This window comes from Panulirus ornatus, chromosome 39, assembly GCF_036320965.1.
Source record: "Panulirus ornatus isolate Po-2019 chromosome 39, ASM3632096v1, whole genome shotgun sequence".
NCBI lineage: Eukaryota > Metazoa > Arthropoda > Malacostraca > Decapoda > Palinuridae > Panulirus > Panulirus ornatus.
In genome coordinates, this window is record NC_092262.1 from 10,886,046 (window position 1) to 10,908,049 (window position 22,004).

Below are 22,004 nucleotides of genomic sequence, written 5' to 3' on the forward strand. Positions count from 1 at the left end.
GTGGATTTCTTCGCAACGAGGCGATCGGCAAGACTCGATTCGTTTCTGTCCAGTGGACGGTGATGGAGACTCGCCCAAGGTGACCTTTCGCTCGCGATATAACCACATTCCGGCGAAACCTGGCAACACACACACACACACGCACTAACTACATAATGTCTTAATGTATACGCACACATGTCTAGGCTTGAAAGGATGAACAGCTGGGTTGACTGTGAGCCGGCTGCCCTCGCCTTGGACTCGAACCCGGGTCCTAGAGACTGGTGTTTGTGTGTTTGTGTTAACCTTGACCAGCGTATGCTTGTGTCTGCATATGTTTTCCTCTTGCCTCGTCACTGTGTCGTGAGTTCCTCTGTATTTCATATAGGATTGTTGCCCTCAGCTGCACTGCCTGGCGGAGCTGTGGCTTTAGCCCGTCCAGTGGCACCCCTTCGTCAGGAGAGTGTGTTGCACTTGCCAATTTTGTACTCTGTGCTCCTCCCCTTGTATCCTGATGCAACGCCTTTCACTTCCCCTGTATCCTTGTCCCCTCCACTCTCCCGGTTATATGTCAGAGCAGCCGTGCACCCTCCCTCTCCAGTGTCCCAAGCAGGCACAGCCTCCCTCTCCAGTGTCCCAAGCGGCACAGCCTCCCTCTCCAGTGTCCCAAGCGGCACAGCCTCCCTCTCCAGTGTCCCAAGCGGCACAGCCTCCCTCTCCAGTGTCCCAAGCGGCACAGCCTCCCTCTCCAGTGTCCCAAGCGGCACAGCCTCCCTCTCCAGTGTCCCAAGCGGCACAGCCTCCCTCTCCAGTGTCCCAAGCGGCACAGCCTCCCTCTCCAGTGTCCCAAGCGGCACAGCCTCCCTCTCCAGTGTCCCAAGCGGCACAGCCTCCCTCTCCAGTGTCCCAAGCGGCACAGCCTCCCTCTCCAGTGTCCCAAGCGGCACAGCCTCCCTCTCCAGTGTCCCAAGCGGCACAGCCTCCCTCTCCAGTGTCCCAAGCGGCACAGCCTCCCTCTCCAGTGTCCCAAGCGGCACAGCCTCCCTCTCCAGTGTCCCAAGCGGCACAGCCTCCCTCTCCAGTGTCCCAAGCGGCACAGCCTCCCTCTCCAGTGTCCCAAGCGGCACAGCCTCCCTCTCCAGTGTCCCAAGCGGCACAGCCTCCCTCTCCAGTGTCCCAAGCGGCACAGCCTCCCTCTCCAGTGTCCCAAGCGGCACAGCCTCCCTCTCCAGTGTCCCAGTCCCAAGCGGCACAGCCTCCCTCTCCAGTGTCCCAAGCGGCACAGCCTCCCTCTCCAGTGTCCCAAGCGGCACAGCCTCCCTCTCCAGTGTCCCAAGCGGCACAGCCTCCCTCTCCAGTGTCCTAGGCAGATACACCCTCCACTATCCCCTCCCAGCCGCTACACCCTGCTGTTGGATTCGCCATGTCCCCAGTCTGCCACTCGCCTCTCCAGCACCGAGGGCCTCGCTCCCAGATGCACTTGTACCTTATCTTGACAGACTCCCGCGCGACAGGGCTGGTCGGTCGGTAGCTTCACCTCTCCTGACCTCTACCCCTGTACATGTCTCGCCCCCCCTCCTCCTCCTCCTCCGTGACCTTTGTTCATCCCTCACCCGACCACCTTCACGGGTGCCTTATCTCACGTGTTCTCTCTCTCTCTCTCTCTCTCTCTCTCTCTCTCTCTCTCTCTCTCTCTCTCTCTCTCTCTCTCTCTCAAACCCCTCCTTTGCCCCTCCCCCGGCGTGCAGGCGTCGAAGACTCCATGCGAACACAAACTATCCGAGCTGATGGAGAAGGTCCAGAGGAGGGGAACATGGATGGCGCCCGATTTCAGAAAGATGTGTTACAAGGGAAGGCTCTATAGGCCTTAGATTAGTCCACTTTGAAAGAGAGGCGAGTCAGGGGTGACCTGATCACAACCTTTTTATAGTTTTTAAAACAATATAGACAGTTAACAGTTCTTCGAAAGGCTTAGGAATAGAGAAACCACAGGACATGACTTCATAACTTTAAGGGGAAACATATGCTGAAGAAATATGCACACATGGTAGAGCGGTGGATGAATGAAGTGAATGAGAATGTTGTACATGTGGACAACAGAAGTTTGAAAAGTACGGTTGTTGAACATGTTCGTGATGTGACCCTGCTCTACGTGGCCCTGCGAATGTAGAGCTACCTCCCCATGTAGTACAAATAAGTAATTACAACCTTCTTCACAACCTCCCAACATGTATCGCGTCTCGCAACCATCTTGACATTATCCAGTCCCTCACAACTTCCAAAACATATGTCCAGTGCCCCACAAACCTCTCAAATATGTATCCAATCCCTTACAACTTCTTTTAAGAAGCATTCATCCCTTTACAACCTCCCTAAAGCATGTATCCAGTCCCTCACTCAACCTCTGTCACCTACTTTACACCCCCTACAGTAGCGGGTAACCTTTAACCTACTCTCCTCCCCCCCCGCCCACATTTAAGAGCGGGGAGGAGCAGTCTTGAATATTTAAACCTAGCGGTACAGAATCTTCCCCTAAGGCAGAACCAAAATTTTGGGGGTCAGGGTTCAAGGTCTCTGTGTGTGGGTGGAGGGTGTTGGTCCGTCTTGAGGTCTTGTATGACGTAACGCCTCTTGACTGCAATGTTGATGTGTGCGTGCAAGGCGACCAGCTGATGACCGGGAACCAGTGACAATGCATAGATGCATATTCATATGTATATATGAACACGTAAACTTGTTGGCTTAAATTTGTATGTGCGATTGTTTATTGTGTGGTTATGTATGTATATTGAGATGGTTTATGTATATGCAAGTATGTGTACGTTTTGGAGGAAAGTGAATTGTAAAGAATTCACTTTTTTTTTGACGATGTACACCGGAGTTTTAGTATAACATGAGTGAAATAAGTGAACGATTGAGAGAGAGAGAGAGAGAGAGAGAGAGAGAGAGAGAGAGAGAGAGAGAGAGAGAGAGGAGTATTGTCCTATCTCTTAAGAATTATTCTCCTCTTAACGAGTTCAGGATTTTCCACCGCCTGACTTGCAGATTTTCAGTTGACTAAATCTCTCTCTCTCTCTCTCTCTCTCTCTCTCTCTCTCTCTCTCTCTCTCTCGTACCTGGGGCGTCACTCCCTTCACTTTCTTAGATCAGCCAGGTGTGTAGCCAGCACGGGATGGGGGAGGGAGGGAGTGGTCCCTTTCTCTCTGCCACAGAAGACAAAATGTAGAATTGGATGGGAAAAATATATTATGGACTTTTTATGGGGGGGATGACCGTCAATATTTTTTTTTATTTCACCTTTGTATCTCTCTCTCTCTCTCTCTCTCTCTCTCTCTCTCTCTCTCTCTCTCTCTCTCTCTCTCTCTCTCTCTCTCTCGTATATCCGGCTCTGGTGTGTGTGTGTGTTCGTGTGCGCGCGTCCGGATCCGGCTCCAGGTTGCTAGACACGGGAGCCGGAATAATTCCCTGGGAGGAGGTATAAACATTTCACGTTGACCTTTGTGTGGTGATGGTGGTGGGTTATATCTCGCGTCTCGTGTGTCTTATCCTGTGGTGAACGATGACCTCGCTCCTGTGGCGATGACCACAGGCCTTGGTGACCGAGGTCTTCATACCCTGGGGACGAAGGTGAGCCCTCCTGGGGGACGATGATTTGAGGACGACAGCCCCTGGAGACGAAGATGAACACCCCCTGGGGACGATGATTTGAGGACGGCATCCCCTGGGGTCGAAGATGAACCCCCTGGGGACTATGATTTGAGGACGACATCCCCTGGGGACGAAGATGAACCCCCTGGGGACGATGATTTGAGGACGACATCCCCTGGGGACGAAGATAAACCCCCCAGGGGACGATGATTTGAGGACGAGGAAAGATATCGGTCCTTGTAGACGTTGGCTCCATCAACCCTTCACTGATGGGGACTTGGCCCTTGGAAACTATTAACATTGTATACAGACTTGACCCTTGGAAACTATGAACATTGTATGCAGTGTTAGCATCTTATGGTGTAACTAATGTGTATTAAATGTTCATGTTGTTCAGATGTACGACTGTCAGAGAAATGTAAAATACATTCGCTTTATATTGTCTTGTGTATTATCTGTTTGGAGAAACACGCTTGTATCTAAGTAGTTAATGTTTACGGTATTAACATTTCATGTCTGCTGGATTTAATGAGTTTAACTTGTGCTTATTACTGGTTCATTTGCACATTACGGGAAAAAAATGGGTATAACCATTTCACTGTAAGCCTTCAAACGCCTACATCTCACACTGTCCAAACCAGTTTTTTTTTTTTTTTTTTTTTTTTTTTTTTTTTTTTTTTTTTTGAGGAAGCGTTATGTATGCAGTGTTTGACGACCTTTCCAGAAATACATATTTCTAGTCAACATCACTTGTGATTGGAATGGATATTTTGAGGCCTTTTATCCTTGTATTGTTAGAAAATGGAGTTCTGGTTTGGGCACGAGGGAAGATGTGGAAGCGAACTATATATTGTAGATTTCATGATGGTTCAGAGGCGTTGTTATTGCAGCTGTTAAGACCTGATTTATGGGCTGTTAACCATAATTCATACCATGTAAATGGCCGATTAAGAATGTCAGTTAAAAGGTTAGATTGTTTTGGTCTGGGGACAGTCTGTGTTTGTCCAGGAAAAAGCCAGAAATTGTTGAATCTGCAGTCTATCTTGGGAACCCAGTTCGTGTTTAATGGTCGTTCTCTTTGTATATTAAGATTTTTATGACCGGAGCAGAATGTAGTCACAATAAATTTCTGATGTTTTCCAGTACTATATACTTTTTAGATAGACTATGTATGAGTGTAGTATGTGTTTTAGGCAGGATGCTGGTGTATGTACTGGAAGGAAATGCTCCATAATACAATTAAGACATTGGTATATACGCAAGACATTGGTATATACGCAAGACATTGGTATATACGTAAAATGTGTGATATACATAAACCTCGGCAAACATTTAGGCGAGTTTGAAAACGTCCGTGGCTGATAGATGAACTTCAGAATGAAAGCAAATTAGTTCATTCTTTCCTCCATCACCAGTTGTCGGGTTAGGGGAGTGATGTAGCAGCATCTGTTGATGTTCGAAGACTTGTTCTTCACACACACACACACACACACGGTGGTGGTGCTGGTCAGCATTGAGAGCATTGTTGAAAATAGAAATGACCCAGCGTTTGGAACATATTCGTGGGTAATATTAGAATTGATATAAGTAATTCAACATGCACAAAATGTTAATATAAATTTTAGTGGTGGTTCAGATGATTGGACTTTTTTTATTTTTAGGAGGAAATTGAGGTTTTATGAGGGTAAATATGTATTGCTGTATGTACTATATTGGCCGTCCCAATGGAGGAAATGAACCCACAGGGACATGAATGTTAGCACGTCTCGCAATATCGCATTTATTGCAGACTTGTTCAGCCACATTACTAAAAAAAAGAATTGGGTATAACCATTTCAGTGTAAGCCTTCAAGTACCTACATCTCACACTGTCCAAACCATTTTTTTGAGAGGAAGTGTGTATGCATTTGTGTTTGACGACCACACCAGAAATATCATTTGTTCCAGTCAGCATCACTTGTGATTGGAATAGACATTTTGAGGCCTTTTATCCTTGTATTGTTAGAAAATGAAGTACTGGTTTTGCGAAGTTAGCGAACCAACCAGCCATGTAGCACTGTAGCCAACCAGCCAGCCATGTTACACTGTGGCCAACCAGCCATGTTACATTATGGCCAGCCAGCCATGTAGCACTGTAGCCAACCAGCCAGCCATGTTACACTGTGGCCAACCAGCCATGTTACACTATGGCCAGCCAGCCATGTAGCACTGTGGCCAACCAGCCAGCCATGTTACACTATGGCGTCGAAACAGTGAACAGAGAGAGGCTCTGATATGCACTGGGCATGCAAGTGACCCAGGCCACTGCAGCAGTGTAACACTTAACACTATACCGCCTCGTTAATATACTTGGCATAGGTAGTCATGATCACTTACACCCATGGCTGTGTGATTACGTGTGTGTGTTTACGTATGAGTTTGTACAGAGGGAGAGTTGTACGCGCATGGAGTCTCAGGCACTTGTGTGAAATGGCTTGTATGTACTATTTGAGAGGGAGTTCTACACTGTGTGTGTGTGTGTGTGTGTGTGTGTGTGTGTGTGTGTGTGTGTCCACACCTGCCAGGGGAATGTCGTAATATATCTTCCGGGATCACCTGTCGCCTCCCGTCTCTCCCCAAAGGTTTAATTGCCTTGTTGGCTTGACTGGGGTTTTCTTGTCAAGACTGTGGGGGTGGGGTGGGAGTGGATGTACCACATAGTCTAATATCTTGGAGGGATCAAATTGGGGGGGGGAAAGTGTTTACATCAGTATCATGTACAAAGGAATTGCAGAAGTTGAGAAATTATTTATTTTTTTGCCCGGACGCGAGTAAGTTGGGTTTTTAGCGGGCATGTTGTGTAGCGCAACACCTGTTTTATTGCAGCCATGAAAATACCCCCGCGTGCGGTTCAGCAGGAGGAAGGCGCAAGCGGGTCGCCTGTGCTTGGAAAACACAGTCTGTCAACGAAGCTGATGCGTGGGGAACGGGACCCCAGTGAGGCGGAGTTTTACGAGTCTAGTGTTGTGGGTACGTTGATGTTTACACACGCACGCACGCGCGCGTACTGGTGCTACAGGACTCCACCCCGTAATTGGTTAAAAACAAGCACCTCGTTGGCGGACCCAGCCATCGACAATGGGGCTTTTGCATCATCGCCACAAAAAAAAACGGTAAATAAAAGCTCCCGCGTCGTTCTAACGGCTCCCCCCCCCCCCCCCCCCCCCCCAAAGGTGTCCACCTTACCCTGCTCACGTTTGGATCGTAACCCCCTCCGCTGCTGGAGGCCCCCCCATATAAGGGTGAGGATATCGGGGTTGCATATGATCATTATAATAATGATTTGCACACGTACAGACGAACAGGTGGACGGACACTCGTAGGAAGAACAGGTCACCATATTAGAGCCATGCCTTGTACTTTCGATATTAAGTTTTATTTACTCGCGTAAATGTCCCACAGATGATCGTAAATGACTTACACACGACAAGTGATGACCCCAAAGCCAGCGGTGTGGGCTATACCCTGGGCCAACACTTGGACTGTGGACCAGATCACAAGACTTGTGACAGAACCCTAGTATGCTTGCCAGGCCACGTTACATCTTAAAACCTTACCTATATTGTCATTCTTCCTGGTTGACACTTTCTAGTATCTATGGTGCTAGGATCTAGGAGGAGAGTTATCATGGGCGATCATTGATTATTCTAGAGTAATAATCTCTGGGATTGAGTGGGGCAATTATAGTGATGTAATGTCTTATCTATAATTCGTGAGTCATCTGGGACTCTCCATTGTACTGTACCGACGGACGCGATGGTATGACGTTATTTTTCCACGTCGCACATCGTATGACCTCGGCCACGTAACGTATTTTTCCGTTGGTTTGATACTAGGCTCGCGAAGGCGTGTGTATTGCGAAACACTCCCACGCTACACATCTTCCGTGCAATCTCTGTCTTAAAAGCGCTCATGTTGGCTTGTATTTAATTTGATTTATGGCTTGTATGTCTTAATATTTCATCTAATTTTATTTTCTCTCTTTTAGTGTCCCCTGAATGATTGTCCTCCATATTTTGACATTTACAGAGATGTCAAACATGAAAATAATTTCCCGCTCTTATCTCCGTCATCGCAATATTGAGTAATTAGGAATACCATTCGTGGGACGATCAGGGTCGGAGATAAGGTATTACGTCAGGGTAACACCACTTCACATGCCCCGAGCCCCAGCCGTGTATGCCCCAAGCCCCAGCCGTGTCAACTGGCATGTTTTTGTGCCACACGTATATTGCGATCACTTTGGATCAGGTATGTTGTGTGGCACAGCACTGGCGAAGGGGGGAAAAGAAATAGTTGTCAGTTACGTAAGGTTGATATTTAGAGTATTTTGCATAATAAAAACTGACTACTGACGTAATAGATTATTATTTAGTATTACACGTTTTTTTTTTTGAGGAAGTGTAGATACTTAAAGTATTTACATAGAGGGTAATTACTGACGTAATACATTATTAAATATTATGAGGACCTTTTAGTTTTGATACAGTCCCGTTCGAGGAACAAAGAAGGAATTGAAGAAAAACCTTACTGTATGGAAATCAAACTGTGTAAAGTTTCTCGTTGTTTTAAGGGGAAAATAATCCTTACCCGTTGCAATTGCATCTTGCAATGATTACGTGTGAATCACTGGAGTAATGTGGTTTGCAGTGTTGTGATTAGTGACGGGTATAGTGTATATATATGTCAGTATTTTGCTAACTAATGCATCTCGCGTTATGAAACTGCATCATGTTTATTGGCAGTAGACCACGCCAGACTGCAAATAGCCCCCAGGTATGCTTAGTATGATATAAACACGGATGTGATGAACGTTTATAATATTATGATGGTTTTGTGGTGTCGGCACATTTACTGTCCTCCCTCACACACACGAAGGCATTACGTCCACATTACACGTGCTGTCGTCAGATGATAGCTTTAATTACGTGTAGTCATCAAATAGTAGACTAGTAAACGTTTCTTGTGGTCAAATAGTAGACTAGTAAACGTTTCTTGTAGTCAAATAGTAGACTAGTAAGTGTTTCTTGTAGTCTAACATCAAATTGTAGACTAGTAAACGTTTCTTGTAGTCAGACATCAAATTGTAGACTAAAACGTTTCATGTAGTCCAACAGTAGTTTAGTAAACGTTTCATGTAGTCGTCAAACAGTAGCACTCGTATTGGATTCAAGGTAATGTATTGGTGTCGTATGATTGCACATTAAACCCATTTCTTTTACCTATTTCATAAAACGTATTTAAGAAACCCACTATCGCATTGTGTGTTCAGATGTAGGAAGAAGGATTTATCAAGTTGTTGGTGTCTTTTGTGGCCACAGAATTTGGCTTATCGTATTGGCTATGTGTATCCTCAAAGCCACAGAACAGGTTCATAATGGTGTCATTTGTCCAGTTTGATACAAAGGTTGTCTTTGATTAACGATTTTTAGGTTATGGAAATCTGTAATACTTTGAGTGTGAAATGGTGTTATTAGATCCCTGTTGTATGTCTGGTGATTTAGTTGCGCACTGTACTGGCTTTGTCACCTAAGTGTTAATCTCTGTCATCTCTTACCCACAGCAGGTTGGGGAGGCTTGTATAGAGTTCAGACGTTGGCCACGGTGAGGCTCGCAACCTAGCTTGCGTCATCCAGTAGCTGATCCTTCGAGTTTTAACTTGGGTTACACAAGAGCAGGTGAGGAGGAACTCGTTGTCACACGCCAGAAGACAGCATTCTCGAAGATTCAGAGGTAAGTTGTGATTTTTCAAGAAGGAAACATTAAATGTTGAAGATTCTTTTAAGTAGATGTGTCATTATAACTACTGCTGGTAGCGTTGCTTAAGTTTGAATATGTGGAGTTGCTTGGTTAGGCAAGGTGCTGCTGCTCCTCAAAGTAGTGAGGTCTGTCTTGGGTTGTGACCGATGGAGGTGTACTCGGAGTGGCCCAGGCTGGCCACGCATGGCCCAGATACTCGACCCAGCAGTACAGTGGCCCATGCTGGCCACACACAGCACATAATCACTGGACCCAGCAGTACAGTGGCCTAGGCTGGCCATACACGGCACAAGAGCACTGGACTCAGCCGTCGTGCGGGGGACGAGACTGCGTTTTCCACGCCCTTCCTCCGCCGTTGCTGGGTAGGGGGCACGGCCGTAAGAACGTACTACACACAGCCCAAGGTTATCTTGGAGATCAATTTTTGTGTTCCCATTTTCGTCAGTCTGCGTGGACGAGGCGTTGCATAGTGTGTGAGAGAGAGAGAGAGAGAGAGAGAGAGAGAGAGAGAGAGAGAGAGAGAGAGAGAGCGGTCGATAAACTCTCTAACGTGGGTGTAGATAAAGCAGGTAGAATATGGAGGTGGATTTGAGTGCTGGGGTTTACGAATAGGCAGTTGTCCAGCTGGACCTGAACATGGAACTTAGCCAGCGTGTACTTTATCCATGAGTGAGCGACGGGTGTACTTATGTAAACCTTCCCTCCGAATGCTTATATATATATATATATATATATATATATATATATATATATATATATATATATATATATATATATATATTGGAAGGGATCACAATTTTGCTCGTGATCAAGAAATTCCTATGATTCCACGGGGAAAATGAAACACGGTAAGTTCCCAAGTGCACTTTCGTGTAATAATATCATCAGGGGAGAGACACCAGAGAAATATAACAGTCAGTTGATATGGCGTCCTAGCTTCGTCTCTTCGATGTATATCAACTGACTGTTATATTTCTCTTGTCTCCCCTGATGATGTGATTATTACACGAAAGTGCACTTGGGACTTATCGTGTTTCATTTTCCTCGTGGAATCATAGGTATATATATATATATATATATATATATATATATATATATATATATATATATATATATATTTATTTATTTATTTTAGTGGTGTTCGTGTGTCCTTGTCGACCATTGATGTATGTAGACCATGACTAAGCCTCAAGATTGCTCGCATAGTAGAGTTTTTCCCCCGCGTGTCAAATAGCACCATCTGTCCTTGAGATGCCCACGCCACCTTGCAGTCACCACCTGGGTTGTCCTGGCCGCTGGTGGTGGTCACCGCCTGGCGTTCGCTTCCGTACCTGGCGGCGGAGAGAGGATTGGCTTGGTTGGGGGGGGGGGGGGGGACTTGGGAATTGCGCTTCTCTCGTTGTTGCGATGCGAGTGGGACGAGTCGCCTCCGCCGGGTGGTGTCGTCGAAGTCCAGTGCCGTTGAGAGGGGTCTTCACTCAAGGGCGCCTCCACATTTCCCTCCTGCTGATTGTATACATGTGTGCAGTTTAGGATTATACGAACACAAGAGACCTCTTGTGTGGGGGTTCATACATCCCTCTAGCTGCGCTACAATCACTCGTATGGGGACCGATGGATTCTTCCAAGTGATTGTACTCCATGAAAGTTGATTGGCAGTCGTGTGTGTGTGTGTGTGTGTGTAAGAGCGTGGTGTATACGTGGCAGAAAACTGGGAGTGGCGGAGAAAGTGTCTGGTGAGGGAAAGCAAAAATGTCACGGTGAAAGGGTATAACCTGACAGGATCCAGTGTGGCCCAAGTCATACTGTGGATTGTATGTGTGGCCCAAGTCATACTGTGGCCTGTATGTGTGGCCCAAGTCATACTGTGGCCTGTACGTGTGGACCATGTCATACTGTGGCCTGTACGTGTGGACCATGTCATACTGTGGCCTGTACGTGTGGACCATGTCATACTGTGGCCTGTACGTGTGGACCATGTCATACTGTGGCCTGTACGTGTGGACCATGTCATACTGTGGCCTGTGTGTGTGGGCCATGTCATACTGTGGCCTGTGTGTGTGGGCCATGTCATACTGTGGCCTGTATGTGTGGACCATGTCTTGCTGTGGCCTGTATGTTTAGAAACTCATACTTTTCCATGTATTTGGGTACTGAACCACATTCTCGTATATGGTGTGCTTTTATGTACTCAATGTAAATATGTGCAAACATGCATTATATCTATGCATGTGTTTGCACATATGTGAATGTAACTAGATATACACATTTCATAAGAAACTCCAGCGCGCGCTCGCACACACACACACACACTGACATAACCCAGGGTCTGTGTGTGTGTGCATGCATACATGGAGGTAAAGAGGTGTTACATATACACAAGGTTAGACGGGGCGACGAGCATGTAAGAAAAAAAAACTCTCTCCCCATAAAACAGTCGTCGCGATCACGCGCGCATCTAGACCCATCTGATCAAGAGATCCACCATCTCCTTATTTTAGTGAGCGAATGCTAATATGATCGCACAGGGTCGGGGTGGACGCACCAGTCACCATTGGACATGCCCAAGATGGCATGATGTCTTCCTGGCAGAGGTGCAGGATTCTGGGTGTTGAGAGGGACGGTGGGGGGGGAGAAGGCCTTCGACAGACAGTGTCCTTCTTGGCGCCGAGTCTCCAGGGACTCCAATTTGGGAGAAATGGAGACCAGCTGTTTGATGAGATTCACGGTCGCACGTGAGGGAATGATTCATCGGGCCGTTCGCATCGTGCATGAGGCCAAAACCTGGACTCTGCTTCTCGGGTTTGGCCACCGCACCTAAAGAGGCACAAAAGACCCGATGCAGAGGGGTCCCACAGCAACAAGGAGAGTGCCGACTTGCAGGGATTGGCTTGGAGGCCTTCCTTGGAAGAGAGAAGAGTGAGGGGCGACCTGATCACAGCCTTTAAGATTGGGAAGCACTGATGAGATGAACAGTTCCTCGTGAGGGGCGATAGTGGAGTAACCAGACGCCAGTACATGACGCTGGACAAGACGCTTGTTAGAAAGGACATAAAGTAGCGGCGATGCAGCACAAGTGTTGGTGTGTGGTTGGAATGAAACTAGACAGTGTAAAGTGACTGACGTCAGTAGTTTTTACGGAGTTTTAAAAGGCTACCTGATGTCAGAGGAAGTCCAAAAGATGGGACCCCACGAGTGTAGAACACCGCCGCCATCTCATTTTCTCCCTACTGTACAAATGGGAAGTTAAGGTAATTACACACGTGGTGGTATTAAATTTCCCTTCCATACTGAGCAAATATTTATTTTTAATAAAGGCTTCAGTCACGGCCGAAAGTCTGAATTAAAGCCCAGCCTTGATTGAATTATATTGCATTATGAAACGGAAAACGAAAAGGCAAAGGAAAGAATTTGAGGTGAAAACCTTGTTTTTTTGTTTTTTTTTTGACAAGTGTCAGGTCATAGATAATGTGAAATACATGAGAGGGTTGAGAGTTCCAAAGCTTCGACGTGTAGGGAAAGAAGAAGCAGGTATCAAAACGGCCCACCCTTGAATTGCTGATGACCAGACTGTAATCATGTGACGCAGCAGCTTGCCCAGAATTACATGGTCTAGCCAGTGGTGGTGGGGGGCACACAAGCAGTCAGCTCTCGGGAGCAAAAAAAAAAAAAAAAAAAACGGTAATATCTGTAGAAGAGGGGAAAGTGAACCACACTTCGGCGTAGGGCAACAGGAGTCGGAAGTTTTTGGAAATTAGCCGCCTGGGACAGTTGATAGCTCGGATCTCCCTCCGAGAAGTCCACTAAGGTTGATAAAACCACCCCCCAGACGTGAGCGGTACTCCATACAGGGACGGATCTCTCTCTCTCTCTCTCTCTCTCTCTCTCTCTCTCTCTCTCTCTCTCTCCTGGTTCCCACGTGTCAGTCACATGACGCCACACAACCGGCGCTGGAAACCGACTCTGAGCGCCGGGTCCTGTGTGTCGCGGTGGCGCACCCTTCCAGAACCGGACCTGTCGTGCCCCCATTCATAATAACCTGCTTCAGGCCAGATCATGAGCCCGGCCCGTGGCCTCCCAAGGGGAAACGTGAGGAGGACGAACCCAGTACCTGCCGCAGGGGGGGCGTGGTGAGGGGAGGACCCAGTACCTGCCGCAGGGGACGTGGTGAGGGGAGGACCCACTACCTACCTCAGGGGGCGTGGTGAGGACAATACCTGCCGCAGTGGGCGTGGTGAGGGGAGGACCCAGTACCTACCTCAGGGGGCGTGGTGAGGACAATACCTGCCGCAGTGGGCGTGGTGAGGGGAGGACCCAGTACCTGCCGCAGGGGGCGTGGTGAGGGCCGAGGACCCAGTACCTGCCGCAGGGGGCGTGGTGAGGGCCGAGGGCCCAGTACCTGCCGCAGGGGGGCGTGGTGAGGGGAAGACCCCGTACCTACCTACCTCAGGGGGCGTGGTGAGGGGAGGACCCAGTACCTGCCGCAGGGGGCGTGGTGAGGGCCGAGGACCCAGTACCTGCGGCAGGGGAGGGCGTGATTAAGACGGACCCAGCACCTGCCGGAGATACGGCCAGCCCTGGCGCATTGAGGAGGTCACTCACCTCTTTTGGACTAGTGTGTCGGTGGTGGAAGGGTTGGGGGAGTGGGTGGTGGACAGTGGGATGGGAGGTGGAATGTGGGTGGTTGGAGGATGGGGGGATGGCTGGTTAGGGATGGGCTGGAGACTTCGAGTGGACAGACGAAGCATGTGTGTGTCTGAGAGATGATTAACTGATCCTGTACACTCATGGGTACACAGGCCCCTTGAACTTCAGACGCCATATACTCGTTTATAAGTATATATATATTTTTTTTCATCCTATTTACCTTTGTTCCTGAAGTACTCGTTCATGAGTACCCTATTTTATTTAACCCCATTTACCAATTTACATACTTTACGTCTTCAGCACTGATGACGAAGTCTTCCCAAAGCACCATCACACAGCCAGCAGCGCTATACTCCCTCCTCCCGCGGTCGTCTCACACACCTCCCTCTCCCTCCTTCCCAAGCGGTCTCCTCCAACAACATGCTGAATCACAGTGACAGATCGGGCGACCTCTGTGTGTGTGTGTGTGTGTGTGTGTGCTCTTGGGCTATTGATAGAGTTGAGGCGCTACACGTAATCTAACAACCCGACCTTGTTCTCGGCACAAGACGCACTTCCTACCACAGGTTCACTGCTGCTGTCGTAGATTCGAATCCCGTCTCGGGTGTGTGGCACGCCGTCTGCAGCCTAATATATATATATATATATATATATATATATATATATATATAGTCTGATATAGATACACTTATCTTCAAGTCTCTTATGCAAGCCTAGGTTGTGTATGTATGTGTGTGTGTGTGTGTCTGTTTATAGGTTTCTTTGTGTGTCTCAAGAGTAAGCTTCGATCAGACCTGAGGTCAGAGTAAGCTTGATCTGAGCTTAGGTCATAGACTAGAATAAGCTTTGATCTCAGCTTAGGTCATAGTCTAGAATAAGGTTTGACCTGAGCTTAGGTCAGATCATAGGCTAGAATAAGCTTTGTCTGAGCTTAGGTCAGGCTAATAAGCTTTGATCTGAGCTTGGGGTCATAGATTAGCGTAATCTTTGATCTGAGTATAAGTCCGTAGTTCAGAGCAAGCTTTGAGTTTAGGTCAATTGATCATAGTAAGCTTTGACCTGAGTTTAGGTCACAGGCAGAGTAAGCTTTGACCTAAGTTTAGGTCACAGGTCAGAGTAAGCTTCGACCTGAGTTTAGGTCACAGGCTAGAGTAAACTTTGACCTGAGTTTGGGTCATAGGCTAGAGTAAGCTTTGGCCTGAGCTTAAGTCAGTAGGCCTGAGTAAGCTGAGACCAGAGCTTAGGTCAGAGTAGGCTTTGCCCTGAGCTTAGGTCAAAGGTCAGAGTAAGCTTTGATCACAGATTTGTTAAGAGGTCATCGGTAATCAGAGGTTACGATGTCTCGATGAAAGGTGGGTCGCCTTTGATGCGCGTCTGTACCACAGCGTCGACCATTGTTAACCTTTGAACTCTGGGCTTGACCTGTGGCATGATGAGTGCACGACGAGTGGACGAAGAGCGAGTACCAGGTGGAGGCTAAGGCGCCTCTGGGCTAGCCTGAAGATACAACAATTATGCTTGGTTTGTGCGTGTGTGTGGGTGGGGAAAATGAGATGTTGGATGGCATGTTCTTCCCGCGGGGCGCGTACGTGCGTCCGGGCACGTCTCTTCCATTGTGCTGAAGCCTTTACGTAAAGCTCTGAATTCTTCAGCTGCCTCTCCCCAGCCTTCGCGCTCATTACGCTGACGGACCGACGCTCTCTCTCTCTCTCTCTCTCTCTCTCTCTCTCTCTCTCTCTCTCTCTCTCTCTCTCTCTCCGTACCCTTGCAACTACAGCTAGTCACACACACACACACACACTCTCCAACTGTTGTCTACCGCCACAACGCACTCTACCTCCTCATTCTTCAGCGTTTGCCACAAAACACACTCGTGACCATTCCCGCAACGCTCCTCTCTCTCTCTCTCTCTCTCTCTCTCTCTCTCTCTCTCTCTCTCTCTCTCTCTCTCTCTCTCTCTCTCTCTCTCTCTCTCTCAATGCAGACAATGTCCACAAAAACTGTAGGAGTCTATCATTGAGGACAACTGTTTAATGTAGCTCATCAATAAACACCAGTTTAAAACCACCCTACAATAAACCAGTTTAATAAAACCCTACATTAAACCCCATATTTGATATGACCCTTCAGTAAACCAGTTTTTGATATAACCCTTCAGTAAACCATAGTTTGATATAACCTAATAATAAACCACATGAATATATAGCCGTACACTAAACCAGTATTTATTAAACCCCGTCATTACACCACCATTTGACATGACCATTGCCTTAAAACCACAGTTGTATTTAGCACCCAATATCTATAATTAAAATTATTTATATCCAGCACATTTGGTATACATATTGAAGGCTAGTTTTCGTAACCTTGTATATTATAGACTGTTTACTAAACAAAGGTGGTGTTCCGCTGACCCAGAAAGCTGCTAAGTCGCTTCCCTCCACATTCATTATGGCCAGAACTGATTGGATCTTGTGTTGACATAGAGGCACGGAACACTAAATTTCTTGCTGTTTTAAATTTTTTTTTTTTTTTCGCCCCAATGCTGAAAACCTGTGTTGAAACTGTGACAGTCCCGCGTGTTTTCATTCTTCTCCATTTTCTTTCAATTCGGGGGAAAATTTATAGGCACACGAGCCTTTAGATGATTTTATTTGATATTTTAACCATGTCTGCTTTGAAATTGGATAATCATAACACTGATGATTTTGTTTATATTGTATGGGATGCACTTTGATTTTCGTCCTCTGTTGATCGTGTACAGTAAATTAATTTTACTGTTAAAAACCTAATTTTATATCAGCATATTTGATAATATATATATATATATATATATGATATCGGTTCCATGGTCTTGTATCTGGCCATCAGGTTAATTGTACTTGCATATTGACTTGTGTGATTGTAGCTTGTTGTTGTTGAGGAAAAAGACAATTATATTTCTCGGATTTCGTCGTGGTGTGGCGGTTAATGTTGCCGGCTGCGAATACATGCACGGGTGCGCGCGAGTTCGAATCCTGGGCGCGGTAGAGAGCACTTGACCCAGCTGATCATCCTTAGTTCGGGGATGTGGCCGATAATTGGAGTCCCTGGCTCAAGGAATGTTTACATATATGCTTGTGGAGGCAGACTATCCTCCTCGGACCATTAGTGTAATGGTGTTGGAACTCCGCGCGAGGTAAGGAGGCATAAGGGAAGAGACGTTGACAAATGGGAAGGATTATAAAAGGATTTTGGTCCCCATTAACCTAGATATGGGCGATGCGAGGAGCGCAGACCTAGTGTTACTGCCAGAGTTCTGTAACCCCACCACAGAGTTAGTTGTCCTGTTGCCCAAAGGCACAACGCGTTGCCTCGTCCACCCATTGACTTTCGTCAAACTATCGAGTGGGTTATCCTCATCTTACAATAGTCTTGTTTGTTAAAGAACTGCTGTCCAAAATAGCGAAATTGAAGCTTTTTTTTCCATCAGACTTTTGAGGATTATTTTTTTTTCTAAGTTATAAGACTGCCAGAGACCCATATTTCGTTGAAATTGGTAAATTTGTGGCCGATTAGCTTTCACATTTTTTCTATAGTGTGCAGCAGCATGATATTGCGATCAGACATGTTTTGATTTGGTATCTTGTATCGATTCCATCTCGTTAACTTGGCCTGTGTTGGTAGGTGAGAGTCGCTCAGAACAATATGGCTGAATAGCTATGTTTTCTTTTTCTTTCGGTGTCCTTTGTGTGTGTGTGTGACACACAGAAAGCATCATGGTGTTTAATATTTATGGTGTCAGGATCCTAGTATTTATCCTTGGGGTAATATCTTTATGATCACACGTTAATCTGGATGGCCATGATCAGTGGTTGATCGGCTGGTCAATTTCTACCATAGTCTTGACACACGACTGTGTTATAGCCTAGGGACTTCTGTCATAACGCAGACATTGAAGGCCCCGGCGGTGTAGCCTCGCAGGGTGTGCCTGACGCGCGGCGATGATATAGCCAAGCTCAGACCAGACTCCCATCTGCTTCGGTCAGCCTAGCCCGACGTCGCATGAGCCAACGCTAGTCGGTATTTTCTGCTCGCGGAACTTTTGGTCCGTTCTGATTGTACGACAAAACTTGTCCCCCTCCATTCCTCTGTGTGTGTGTGTGTGTGTGTGTGTGTGTGTGTGTGTGTGTGTGAGAGAGACCTTGTTAACATCTGTGCCACAGTAAGACCGAAGTCTTAGTGAGGCGGAGGCTAAACCACCACCCCGACCGCTGGAGAAATTTATATGTGGGTATTTCCTTCCAAACTGTAGAGAGTTAATGGCAACCCTGTCACCCAGTTTGTAACAGTTGGCGGCTGGGATTTCTCCTGATGAATTATTGTTGGCAGTAGAGTCTGCCTGTAACAAGCTCACTGAATTTATTTGTACCTTATCAACTTGGCCAAGTTATGAAGTGGGTCTCGCGTTTCGTTGGTGAACTATAATTCGATTTACTTGTGTGCGTCTATAAGCCATTTTATCTTGAGACCTGCAGACATCAGTCGCTTTCTTTGTCTGTCTTGACACTTTGCATAAACCACTTTCCTGGTCTGTACTTAGAGTGAAGCGAACTTTTGTGTAGAAGAGTTTTAAGTTGGTTGGCAAGGGTATCTCCCATCTGTCTTCATTATCTCTTCTGAAACTAAGATCACATCACTATTTTAGTTGACTTTTATTGTGAATTTTTTTTATCGTATTCTCACGCCTGTCATCACTGATGATCTTTTTTTTCTTTTTAATGTGACTTCAGTCGTTCGAAGTAGTGTTGCCATATGCAATTATATTTTTGATGTTGCCTTTTTTTTTCGGGGGGGAGGGAGGGGGTGCAGCATTGTCTGGGGTACCCAGTGTACGCCATGCACTTCCAAGTCACGTCTGTCGTATAGCAGCTCGCCATGCACTTCCATCGGGGACCTCATGCAATGGTGCGGTATATGCTTGCAAGTTGGAAGCTGTTCTTGAGCACAATGGTTCGATCCTTGAGCACTGCGGGGGTGTGTGATGACATGACCTTTGAAGAGGACTTGACCCTTGAGGGTCGGGTTAATGGTCGGACCATCGTAACTATTGGTCGTAATGTCTTGCTTCATGCAGAGCATCGTTGTGTTACCCACCCGTTACCCACAATTATTCGTCATTCCTCCTTTTTCCACTCTCCCCACTTCCCCCGTAGCAACCAGCATTACCCCACTTCCCCCGTTATCAACCAGAGTTACCCCCACTTCCCCCGTTATCAACCAGCATTACCCCACTTCCCCAGTTATCAACCAGAGTTACCCCCACTTCCCCCGTTATCAACCAGAGTTACCCCCACTTCCCCTGTTATCAACCAGAGTTACCCCACTTCCCCCGTTATCAACCAGAGTTACCCCACTTCCCCTGTTATCAACCAGAGTTACCCCACTTCCCCCGTTATCAACCAGAGTTACCCCCACTTCCCCCGTTATCAACCAGAGTTACCCCACTTCCCCCGTTATCAACCAGAGTTACCCCCACTTCCCCCGTTATCAACCAGAGTTACCCCACTTCCCCCGTTATCAACCAGAGTTACCCCCACTTCCCCCCGTTATCAACCAGAGTTACCCCACTTCCCCCGTTATCAACCAGAGTTACCCCCACTTCCCCCGTTATCAACCAGAGTTACCCCCACTTCCCCCGTTATCAACCAGAGTTACCCCACTTCCCCTGTTATCAACCAGAGTTACCCCCACTTCCCCCGTTATCAACCAGAGTTACCCCCACTTCCCCCGTTATCAACCAGAGTTACCCCCACTTCCCCCGTTATCAACCAGAGCTACCCCACTTCCCCTGTTATCAACCAGAGTTACCCCACTTCCCCTGTTATCAACCAGAGTTACCCCCACTTCCCCTGTTATCAACCAGAGTTACCCCACTTCCCCCGTTATCAACCAGAGCTACCCCCACTTCCCCCGGCGCTACCACATCTTGTTCTCCACGTGTCTCTTTCCCATCGCCAGGTGGTCACTTTCTTTCCTCGGGACAAAACCAGGTCACTGGTAGTGGCGCCTCCTCGGGATTGAAAAATGAAATAGAATATTAAAAAAACAAGACGTGGGTGGTTGGGTGGGTCAGATAGTGGACGATGTAGGGCAAGTATTCACGACGCCTCACGTGGTTCGAACCCCAAGGTTCGCCTCCCAAGTCGGTGGGGCGGGTCGCTTTGTTGGGACAATGATTGGCATCGAGGGGGAGAGAGAGATTCTCAGGGCGAGAGGCGAGTCTCGTGACTTTACAGACGGCGTGGGATCTGCCGTGTGCCCCAGCAGAGGCGAGCAGCTTTGCCGCTAACCGTCTTGGTGATTGTGGCATGAAATAATGCCATGGGGAGATGATGATCTTGCTTGTAAAAAGCACAACAGGTTGCGATGATATTGGGGTGGTGGACGGGATGAGGATTTCCGGGCGATGGGTGACTGATCGAAGACGCGTTAGCAGGATCAGTGGATTAAGGTGACTTATTTTGGACGGGAGCACGACGGTATGGTCCTTACATACTATGGCCAAATCCTTTTTAGGTCTTTTCTCAGCTATGTTAGTACGTCTACCGCTCAAAGACACACACGGTCCAGCTGCTTAGACACCGAGTTTGTCATTTCTGGACAGCGAGGTAGCGCTTGGAACAGACGAAGAATGGATTCATTACCTCGCATATCTCTCTCTCTCTCCCTCTCTCTCTGTGTCGAAACCAGAACCTCTCCCATCCACAGACAAACCCCACAGACCTCTTCCCTTCACATTCCCTGTTTCAGCCCGTTGGCGCATCGACCCCTGTATACCACATCGCTCCATTTTCGCTTTATCCCATGCACGCCTCTCACCCTCGTGCATGCTCGGACCCCGATGACTCAAGATTCTTGCATTCCATCCTTTCCCACATATATACGGAAAAGGGACATGTTTTAGGTGGATATTATATAATTTTTGTATTACTCAAAGAAACTATGTGGACGAATGAGAGTTTGTTTGAAGACTTTATATATCGAAGTAGAGAGACGAAGCATTTGTTAAAGTATGGGTAAAGGGCAAATGAGTGGAGGCATTAGTGCGGTTGAGCACAGACCGTGCACAGTGTACTGTACTTCGATATATATATATATATATATATATATATATATATATATATATATATATATATATAAAAGGTAACTTTATGTAATGAGGTTGATGGTAACACAAACTATGGTCGTATGATTATACAATTCTCTAAAATAGTACTTGGGGAGGATGAAACATAAAATGTTTTCGATAAGATAGAGAGAAACGTGAGATATGGTCTGGCCGACTGGAAAGTGATACCAGAGATAATGTTATGTTACGACACTTGAGGTAATGTTATCTCTACACCAGGTTGACCCCAGAGGCGAAGGCATCGCGTTTGCTGCCTCACCACAATGGCTTTGTGTCTGCTGTTGCTACGTATAACCATGATTACACCTGTGTTTGTTGGCGAACATAGGGACGTGTGTGTGTATTGTTGACCATAAGGGTTCGTGTCTTGTGTGCTGGTGGTGATACAGACTCGTGTCTATTTGTTGGTGGTCCCCAAAGAGTCGTGTCTTGTTTGTTGGGGATTAAAAAGACTTGCGTGTGTGTGTGTGTTGGCCATAGATGCAAGTGTGTTGGTTTGTGTCCGTTTATACACCTGTGTCGTGACTTTTGGCCAGCACCACACACGTGTTTGTTGTCGTCTGGCCATAAAGATATTTGCGTTGCTGATTATGTCCGGTCATATAAACATCTTTCTGCTTTTCATGTCCTCCCATGAATGCGGGGGCGTTTCCTTCTCGTGTTATTGATATTCTTGAGTCAGTGGATGTGTTCATTATGTGTCAACGTTAATTCTCGCGGGTTATTAGACCGCATCAAGAGTTCCAGAATTTATAGACAC

The 22,004-nt window shown here is 47.0% G+C and overlaps 1 protein-coding gene across 3 annotated transcripts in view; it reads left to right on the top strand.

Annotated features, from left to right (window-relative positions):
• Positions 1-22,004, top strand: part of EMC8-9 (ER membrane protein complex subunit 8/9) — a 94,667-nt gene that overhangs the window by 40,414 nt on the left and 32,249 nt on the right. For 2 of the 3 annotated variants that reach the window (XM_071685060.1, XM_071685065.1), the window contains exon 2: positions 9,230-9,399. The gene's annotated coding sequence lies outside the window, so the exon portion shown is untranslated. The remainder of the gene's footprint in view (positions 1-9,229; positions 9,400-22,004) is intronic. The other variant, XM_071685063.1, reaches the window with a different exon arrangement.